The following is an 11159-nucleotide window of genomic DNA, read 5'->3' on the forward strand; positions in this document are numbered from 1 at the left end:
GTGGCACCCTAGGGTTTTGTAGCTGGTATTCCATCAAAGGTCTCTGCTGCTCAACCACTCTATTCAACATCTGAAACGTTGAGTTCCAGCGTGTGGGGACGTCGCACAAAAGCCGGTGTTGTGGCACATGCAGGCGTTGCTGGAGAGATTTTAAGCTAGCAGCGGCTACTGTCGACTTGCGAAAGTGGGCGCACATGCGCCGCACTTTCACCAGTAGCTCTGGAACATTGGGGTAGCTCTTTAGGAAACGTTGCACCACTAGGTTGAAGACGTGGGCCAGGCATGGAACATGTTGGAGTCCGGCAAGCTCCAGAGCTGCTACCAGGTTCCGGCCGTTATCACAAACGACCATGCCTGGGCCCAGGTGCAGCGGCTCAAACCATATTGCCGTCTCATCGAGGAGGGCATCCCTCACCTCGGAGGCAGTGTGCTGTCTGTCCCCCAAGCTGATCAGCTTCAGCACAGCCTGCTGACGTCTACCAACGCCAGTGCTGCAACGTTTCCAACTCGTAGCTGGGGTCAATCTAACAGCGGAGGAGGAGGCGGTGGCGGAGGAGGAGGCGGTGGCGGAGGAGGAGGCGGTAGAGGAGGAGGAGGAGGGGGGTGTTCTTCTCGTGTCCCTGCCAGGAATGTTAGGCGGGGAGACGAGGTACACCGGGCCAGTTTGGGAAGCAGTCCCAGCCTCAACTACATTCACCCAGTGTGCCGTCAGTGAAATGTAGCGTCCCTGTCCGCATGCACTTGTCCACGCGTCGGTGGTCAAGTGGACCTTTGTGCAAAGCGCGGAACTAAGGGCCCGCCTGATGTTGAGTGACACGTGCTGGTGCAAGGCGGGGACGGCACACCGGGAGAAGTAGTGACGGCTAGGGACGGCATAGCGAGGTGCCGCAGTTGCCATCAGGTCCAGGAAGGCGGGAGTTTCAACAAGCCGGAACGCCAACATCTCCTGGGCCAGCAGTTTAGCGATGTTGGCGTTCAAAGCTTGCGCGTGTGGGTGGTTAGCAGTGTATTTCTGCCGCCGCTCCAATGTCTGAGAGATGGTGGGTTGTTGTAAAGAAGCGCCTGATGGTGCCTTTGATGGTGCAGGAGAAGGAGATAAGACAGGAACAGGGGAGGATGAGGGAGAAGTCAACAAAGTGGCGGAGGCAGATGAAGTGGTGTCCTGGCTCGTCCTCTGGAGTGCATCGCCAGCACAGTCAGCAGTGGCAGTGGCAGTGGCAGAGGCAGTGGCAGTGGCGTGAACGGCAGGCGGCCTTTGTCCTGCCGTTGCTGCCTGCCACTGATTCCAGTGCTTGGATTCCAAATGACGGCGCATTGAAGTGGTGGACAGGTTGCTCTTCTCAGAGCCCCTAATCAATTTCGAGAGGCAAATTGTGCAGACAACACTATATCTGTCCTCGGCGCATTCCTTGAAAAAACTCCACACCTTCGAGAAACGTGCCCTCGAGGTGGGAGTTTTTCGGGGCTGGGTACGAACTGGAACATCTTGGGAGATTCCGGGTGTGGCCTGGCTTCGCCTAAGCTGCTGACCTCTGCCTCTGCCTCTAGCTACCCTTTTTGGTGCTGCACTTGCCTCAACATCCACACTACTTTCCCCGCTTGACATCCCCCCTGTCCAGGTCGGGTCAGTGTCCTCATCATCCACCACTTCCTCTTCCAACTCCTGTCTCATCTCCTCCTCCCGCACAATGCGCCGGTCAACTGGATGCCCTGACGGCAACTGCGTCACATCATCGTCGATGAGGGTGGGTTGCTGGTCATCCACCACCAAATCGAACGGAGATGGAGGAGACTCTAGTGTTTGAGCATCTGGACACAGATGCTCCTCTGTTAGGTTCGTGGAATCGTGACTTGGAGAGGCAGGTTGAGGGACAATGAAAGGAGCAGGGACAGTTGGGGTTATTGTTCTGTGAAGCTTGGGAATTTTGGGAGGAAGGAGGACAAGACTGTTGGGTAATAGGAGGAGAGGAGGCAGAGTCTGACTGGCTGCTGGACAATGTGCTGTAAGCGTTCTCTGACAGCCATTGCAAGACCTGTTCCTGGTTCTCGGGCCTACTAAGGTTTGTACCCTGCAGTTTAGTTAATGTGGCAAGCAACCCTGGCACTGTGGAGTGGCGCAATGCTTGCTGCCCCACAGGAGTAGGCACGGGACGCCCTGTGGCTTCACTGCTACCTTGCTCCCCAGAACCATTCCCCCGACCTCGCCCACGGCCTCGTCCACGTCCCTTTCCGGGAGCCTTGCGCATTTTGAATTCCCAGTTAGAAATTGGCACTATATACCAGTAGCAAAAATTGTGGGTGCACGTAACCCCAATATATTCTTTGAATTCCCAGTCAGACAATGGCACTATATACCAGTAGCAAGAAATGAGGGTATTTATAACCCCAATATATTCTTTGAATTACCAGTCAGAAACTGGCACTATATGGCAGTAGCAAGAAATGAGGGTATTTGTAACCCCAATATATTCTTTGAATTCCCAGTCAGAAACTGGCACTGTATACCAGTAGTAAAAATTGTGGGTGCACGTAACCCCAATATATTCTTTGAATTCCCAGTCAGACAATGGCACTATATACCAGTAGCAAGAAATGAGGGTATTTATAACCCCAATATATTCTTTGAATTCCCAGTCAGACAATGGCACTGTATACCAGTAGTAAAAATTGTGGGTGCACGTAACCCCAATATATTCTTTGAATTCCCAGGCAGAAACTGGCACTATATACCAGTAGCAAGAAATGAGGGTATTTATAACCCCAATATATTCTTTGAATTCCCAGTCAGACAATGGCACTGTATACCAGTAGTAAAAATTGTGGGTGCACGTAACTCCAATATATTCTTTGAATTACCAGTCAGAAACTGGCACTATATGGCAGTAGCAAGAAATGAGGGTATTTGTAACCCCAATATATTCTTTGAATTCCCAGTCAGAAACTGGCACTGTATACCAGTAGTAAAAATTGTGGGTGCACGTAACCCCAATATATTCTTTGAATTCCCAGTCAGACAATGGCACTATATACCAGTAGCAAGAAATGAGGGTTTTTATAACCCCAATATATTCTTTGAATTCCCAGTCAGAAACTGGCACTATATGGCAGTAGCAAGAAATGAGGGTATTTATAACCCCAATATATTCTTTGAATTCCCAGTCAGACAATGGCACTGTATACCAGTAGTAAAAATTGTGGGTGCACGTAACCCCAATATATTCTTTGAATTACCAGTCAGAAACTGGCACTATATGGCAGTAGCAAGAAATGAGGGTATTTGTAACCCCAATATATTCTTTGAATTCCCAGTCAGAAACTGGCACTGTATACCAGTAGTAAAAATTGTGGGTGCACGTAACCCCAATATATTCTTTGAATTCCCAGTCAGACAATGGCACTATATACCAGTAGCAAGAAATGAGGGTATTTATAACCCCAATATATTCTTTGAATTCCCAGTCAGAAACTGGCACTGTATACCAGTAGTAAAAATTGTGGGTGCACGTAACCCCAATATATTCTTTGAATTCCCAGTCAGACAATGGCACTATATACCAGTAGCAAGAAATGAGGGTATTTATAACCCCAATATATTCTTTGAATTCCCAGTCAGAAACTGGCACTGTATACCAGTAGTAAAAATTGTGGGTGCACGTAACCCCAATATATTCTTTGAATTACCAGTCAGAAACTGGCACTATATGGCAGTAGCAAGAAATGAGGGTATTTATAACCCCAATATATTCTTTGAATTCCCAGTCAGAAACTGGCACTGTATACCAGTAGTAAAAATTGTGGGTGCACGTAACCCCAATATATTCTTTGAATTACCAGTCAGAAACTGGCACTATATGGCAGTAGCAAGAAATGAGGGTATTTGTAACCCCAATATATTCTTTGAATTCCCAGTCAGAAACTGGCACTGTATACCAGTAGTAAAAATTGTGGGTGCACGTAACCCCAATATATTCTTTGAATTACCAGTCAGAAACTGGCACTATATGGCAGTAGCAAGAAATGAGGGTATTTGTAACCCCAATATATTCTTTGAATTCCCAGTCAGAAACTGGCACTGTATACCAGTAGTAAAAATTGTGGGTGCACGTAACCCCAATATATTCTTTGAATTCCCAGTCAGACAATGGCACTATATACCAGTAGCAAGAAATGAGGGTATTTATAACCCCAATATATTCTTTGAATTACCAGTCAGAAACTGGCACTATATGGCAGTAGCAAGAAATGAGGGTATTTGTAACCCCAATATATTCTTTGAATTCCCAGTCAGAAACTGGCACTGTATACCAGTAGTAAAAATTGTGGGTGCACGTAACCCCAATATATTCTTTGAATTCCCAGTCAGACAATGGCACTATATACCAGTAGCAAGAAATGAGGGTATTTATAACCCCAATATATTCTTTGAATTCCCAGTCAGAAACTGGCACTGTATACCAGTAGTAAAAATTGTGGGTGCACGTAACCCCAATATATTCTTTGAATTACCAGTCAGAAACTGGCACTATATGGCAGTAGCAAGAAATGAGGGTATTTATAACCCCAATATATTCTTTGAATTCCCAGTCAGAAACTGGCACTGTATACCAGTAGTAAAAATTGTGGGTGCACGTAACCCCAATATATTCTTTGAATTACCAGTCAGAAACTGGCACTATATGGCAGTAGCAAGAAATGAGGGTATTTGTAACCCCAATATATTCTTTGAATTCCCAGTCAGAAACTGGCACTGTATACCAGTAGTAAAAATTGTGGGTGCACGTAACCCCAATATATTCTTTGAATTCCCAGTCAGACAATGGCACTATATACCAGTAGCAAGAAATGAGGGTATTTATAACCCCAATATATTCTTTGAATTACCAGTCAGAAACTGGCACTATATGGCAGTAGCAAGAAATGAGGGTATTTGTAACCCCAATATATTCTTTGAATTCCCAGTCAGAAACTGGCACTGTATACCAGTAGTAAAAATTGTGGGTGCACGTAACCCCAATATATTCTTTGAATTACCAGTCAGAAACTGGCACTATATGGCAGTAGCAAGAAATGAGGGTATTTGTAACCCCAATATATTCTTTGAATTCCCAGTCAGAAACTGGCACTGTATACCAGTAGTAAAAATTGTGGGTGCACGTAACCCCAATATATTCTTTGAATTACCAGTCAGAAACTGGCACTATATGGCAGTAGCAAGAAATGAGGGTATTTGTAACCCCAATATATTCTTTGAATTCCCAGTCAGAAACTGGCACTGTATACCAGTAGTAAAAATTGTGGGTGCACATAACCCCAATATATTCTTTGAATTCCCAGTCAGACAATGGCACTATATACCAGTAGCAAGAAATGAGGGTATTTATAACCCCAATATATTCTTTGAATTCCCAGTCAGACAATGGCACTGTATACCAGTAGTAAAAATTGTGGGTGCACGTAACCCCAATATATTCTTTGAATTACCAGTCAGAAACTGGCACTATATGGCAGTAGCAAGAAATGAGGGTATTTGTAACCCCAATATATTCTTTGAATTCCCAGTCAGAAACTGGCACTGTATACCAGTAGTAAAAATTGTGGGTGCACGTAACCCCAATATATTCTTTGAATTACCAGTCAGAAACTGGCACTATATGGCAGTAGCAAGAAATGAGGGTATTTGTAACCCCAATATATTCTTTGAATTCCCAGTCAGAAACTGGCACTGTATACCAGTAGTAAAAATTGTGGGTGCACGTAACCCCAATATATTCTTTGAATTCCCAGTCAGACAATGGCACTATATACCAGTAGCAAGAAATGAGGGTATTTATAACCCCAATATATTCTTTGAATTCCCAGTCAGACAATGGCACTGTATACCAGTAGTAAAAATTGTGGGTGCACGTAACCCCAATATATTCTTTGAATTACCAGTCAGAAACTGGCACTATATGGCAGTAGCAAGAAATGAGGGTATTTGTAACCCCAATATATTCTTTGAATTCCCAGTCAGAAACTGGCACTGTATACCAGTAGTAAAAATTGTGGGTGCACGTAACCCCAATATATTCTTTGAATTCCCAGTCAGACAATGGCACTATATGGCAGTAGCAAGAAATGAGGGTATTTATAACCCCAATATATTCTTTGAATTACCAGTCAGAAACTGGCACTGTATACCAGTAGTAAAAATTGTGGGTGCACGTAACCCCAATATATTCTTTGAATTCCCAGTCAGATAATGGCACTATATGGCAGTAGCAAAAATAGTGGGTGTATATAGCCCCAATTCTATTGCTAGGGGACTTGCAGGGTATTTCTGGGGTGAAGGTGGGGGGGCACACCGTTGGAACGGGTATCGGGGGTATATATCGGGTATACGGGAATACACTGACAGTGTATTCCATTCAGGATCCTGGGAAAGCTGGGTTGCGGCGATTGAGCCCGTCAGTGCCACGTTACACTGACAAGCTTCTCCCTGGAATTTAGCTCTTACAAGAGCTGTTGTGGTTGTCTTCTCCTTCCTATCCTAGCCTGTCCCTGCCTACCCAGAATCTAAGCCCTAGCTAGCTGGACGGAAACCTCCGTCCTCGGTGAATTGCAAGCTCAGAATGACGCGAACCTGGGCGGCGCTGTTCTTTTAAATTAGAGGTCACATGTTTTCGGCAGCCAATGGGTTTTGCCTACTTTTCTCAACGTCACCGGTGTCGTAGTTCCTGTCCCACCTACCCTGCGCTGTTATTGGAGCAAAAAAGGCGCCAGGGAAGGTGGGAGGGGAATCGAGTAATGGCGCACTTTACCACGCGGTGTTCGATTCGATTCGAACATGCCGAACAGCCTAATATCCGATCGAACATGAGTTCGATAGAACACTGTTCGCTCATCTGTACTGGTTTCCAGTTACACAACCATCTATTGTAGGGCTCAGCGATAAAAGCTCCCTGTATAGTAAGCAATACTGACAATCAGGCAGTTTTCGCCTGACCAATATTGCTGCTCAGTAAGGCTGCTTGTACACTACAGTAACACTACAGTCTCCGGGCCATGGATTCTACAGCTCCATAGACTTATATGGAGCCTGCAAAATTTACAGCTTTGTGCACAAACAAGTCTATGGAACCGCCGAATGCATGACCTGGAGGCCCGTGAAAAATACTGCAGTGTGCAAGCAGCCACTAAGGATACCAGACATGTCTTGTCAGTGCATGCATGCGTGTACATGTATGTGATCCATGTGTATGTATGCGTGTGTGCATGCACATGTGTCTGGTCCGTGTATATGTATGCATGTGTGTGTGCATGCGTATGCATGCGTGCATGCGTGTGCGTATATGTGTGTCTGCATGCGTGTGATCCATGTGTATGTATGTGTGTGTGCATGCACGTGTGTGGTCTGTGTATATGTATGCGTGTATGTGCGCGTGTGATACATGTGTTTCTGCTTGCACAGAGCAAGTGTCCATGCGTGTGGTAGTTGTGTGTGAGTACGCATGTGCTCTGTTCGTCCGTGTGCGTAGTGTGCATCCATCTGAGTGTGTTTGTGTGCGTTTGTGGTTTGTGCGTGTGTGTGTTTCGTGCGTATGTGTTTGGTGTACATGTGGTATTTGGGGGTTGGTGTTTGTGTTGTGTGTGTTTAGAGTGCTCTGGTGTTTGTGTGGTGTGTTGTGGTATTTGTGTGGTGTTGTGCTTGTGGGTTGGTGTATGTGTGCTGTCTGTGTGATGTGTATATGGTGTTTGTGTGTTGTGGGTGGTGGTGCGGCCCCTTTAGCAACGACTCTTTGGCCCTGTTGCTATAATCCGTCCCTGTCAGTCACAACTGTTGTTTTCCCCTCAGCACTTTCGCGTTCACATTTCCTCATTATATGTATAGGGCCTAACTTCGGGGGCCCCAATCTCATGACGGGGGGATGCTAGCGAGAAGTAACGTGTATTCTGCTCCTGTAGGTGGAGAGGGGGCGTGCCAAATTTCACCCAAATTGGGCGAGAACTGTGGATTTGTATAGAGCAGACTACTATAGAATTTGAGTTTTATATATACAGTATATAGATTATATTATAAACAACATTCACAGATCCAACAACAGTAATGACGCTTGATATATCAGAGAACCCTTGTTGAAATAGTATTAGCATGCTCACAGTCTTACCAAAATGGATATAAATAGCAGACCCACACACCGGAATGCCACGACCTCCACCTGAAGCCCCAACACGTGTTTCATCCCCGCTTCATTAGGTATGAAAACATAGCAAGAACTATATCCATTTGTTAGCATTATAAGATCTTATTTGTATGACAGTGCTGTTTTTGACAGATCTAATTTTTGATGGCAGTTATGCATCCATTTCTTTCTGTTTTTGATGGCCAAGTGTCATCCGTTTTGCATCATAGAAACACATTGTGGTTTTTCCTACAGAAAGTCTGTGGAGTTCTCCTTTGTGGACCTTCTGCTTCAGTTATACCTATACAGAAAACACTAGCATGTCTGTCGGTATAATCAACATGATGTGATTTCCAAAACCGCAACAGTCTTGGAAATCGCAGTGTATCCGCAGCGCATATATTTTCTCTAAAGATGTGGATGGGATTTGCTAGAATCTCATCCACCTTGCAGTGACATGTATTTCACACGCAGCACATTTGCAGTGTTTACGCCACATCGGGACACAACTGTAGCCTAAAAATAAACCCATTGAAAGGTTGAAGTTTTCCACTGCTATTTTGCACCACGGTCGTGTGAATGTAGGTTAACTCTGCTGTTGTTGCTGTTATTGTTGCACACAAAGCCATATCATTACAACAAAGATGATTCACTAATTATCTAAATATATATATTAACTACATGCCATATCTATGTGTTTCAACAGGTGTGATAAATAGGTGTGATAAATCCTAACTAATTAATCAAGATATTGTAATAAATGGTGATGTCATCAGCATATAAGTTCCAATTTTTACTAAAAGGTAATGTAAGCAACAGGAATATAATTTAATTATTAATAATGTCACCTAACTGCAAAGGTCTACTTATTGACCCTTGCAAGACTTATAGATAACTCCTTATTCTGTATGAATGTCATTTTGGCCAGGGCGCTTTACAGTCACTGTAAAGTTCTAATGAATCCCATCCACACATTGCAGAAAAATACGCATAGCGGAAATGCTGCGATTTCCAAAACCATGGTGATTTTGGAAATTGCAGCATGTCAGTTACACCTTTTAAACACAGGCAATTTCCCTATAGGTATAATGGAAGCAGAAAGTCTGCAGAAGGAACCTCTGCAGACTTTCTGTGAAAAGCACCGCGGGAAAAACCTCAATGTGGTTCCATTGCGCTTTTTCCCGCAGTGCTATTTGCTATTGCCCGCTATGTGGGGCCTTAGTCATTAGGTGTTAAGTTTGGTTGCTTCTGCTTTTCTATCTCACAGCAGTGTCCATACGTGCAATCAGGGCCGGCTCCAGGTTTTTATGGGCCCTTGGGCGACAGAGCCTCAGTGGGCCCCCTTGTAAAGGAGGTGGGGGAGTCGAGACACTGTGCGTCGCAGATGAAGCGAGTGACGTCACGCAGGAGTGTGGCGTCACCAACGCCATACCTCCCAATTTTTAAAGAGTAGAAAGAGGAGCAAAATGTGCGGCGCCGCGGCAAATTTGGCACCACCCACTTTTATGTTGACTCCGCCCATTCTCATTTATCATGTGCTCCCACACAGTATAATCCTCCTACAGTCACCCGTAAATTATATGCCCCCCTCCATCTCTCCCCAGTTTCATATACACCCTTCCTCTGCCCCCAGTTTCATGTCTCCCCCTCCATCTCTGTCCCCAGTTTCATCACGTTCTCCCCTTCATCTGCCCACAGTTTCATGTCCCCCATCTGCCCCAGTGTCATGCCGTTCCCCCCTCCCCTTCATTTGCCCCCCAGTTTCATTGGGCCCCCTCCATCTCTGTCCCTAGTTTCATGCCGATCTCTCCCCACCCCCTTCATCTTCCCCAGTGTCATGCCGTTCCCCCCCTCCCCTTCATTTGCCCCCCCCCAGTTTCATTGGGCCCCCTCCATCTCTGTCCCCAGTTTCATGCCGTTCTCTCCCCACCCCCTTCATCTTCCCTAGTGTCATGCCTTTCCCCCCCTCCCCTTCATTTGCCCCCCTCCCCTTCATTTGCCCCCCAGTTTCATGGGCCCCCTTCATTATGTTCCACCTTAATATTTAATACAAAACAAACACACTCACCTTCCATCGTTCCCCCGACGCTCCTCTCTCCGCTCTCTCACTCCATTCACATAAGCGATTAAAGCAGCAGCTGTGAGCTCAGCTCCTGCTTTAAAGCTGCGGCCCGGCTTGCGTGTGTAGGTGCGATGTGATGACGTCATCGCGCCTACACACGCAAGCCGGGCCGCAGCTTTAAAGCAGGAGCTGAGCTCACAGCTCCTGCTTTAATCGCTTATGTATTCAGCTCATCGGCATCCGATGGACGCCGATGAGCTGAAATCAGGACAGGCAAGTGCTGGGGCGGGCAAGTGCCGGGGGGCCCCCAGAGGCTCGCCCGACTATGCCGTGCGCTGACGCCGGCCCTGTGTGCAATGTTAATGTAAGAGAATATTCTCTTTTATATGTGTGATTTTAAGTCAAGAGACAAGATTGTGAATAATAGAATTGACTTGGTGAGCTTTGTGGTATGAAGTGTCAGGAAAGATCTGTAGACCAAATCAATAACTTCCTTCTGTCTAATTTTAGCTAGTGCTTTTTTTTGCAATAGTAGGTGTCAGAGTTGGAGCAGGAGTAGGAGAGTATAGGAGACAGAGTAAGAGTGCATTAACACAGAGTAAAGTGACGTTGATTTCGCCACAATAATTTGAGTAAAGAATCAGCACTGAAAAACAGACTCCCATTGACTTCAATGGGTTCCATTTTCCGCTCGGTACACATTGAAATCAATGGGAGGCTTTTTTACCCATTGATTTGAATGTGTTCCGTGCGGAAACTGGAACCCATTGAAGTCAATGGGAGTCTGTTTTTCAGCGCTGATGCTTTACTTGAGTTATTGTGGAAAAATCAGTGCCACTTTACTCCGTGTGAATGCACCCTTAGTGGTTTGGCCTACCAACTCCACAGCCCAGCTACTGACAAAAAAATAAAGTAAGCTTTCTTTGGAGAAAACT

The sequence above is a fragment of the Leptodactylus fuscus genome, chromosome 2 (assembly GCF_031893055.1).
Source record: "Leptodactylus fuscus isolate aLepFus1 chromosome 2, aLepFus1.hap2, whole genome shotgun sequence".
Lineage (NCBI taxonomy): Eukaryota > Metazoa > Chordata > Amphibia > Anura > Leptodactylidae > Leptodactylus > Leptodactylus fuscus.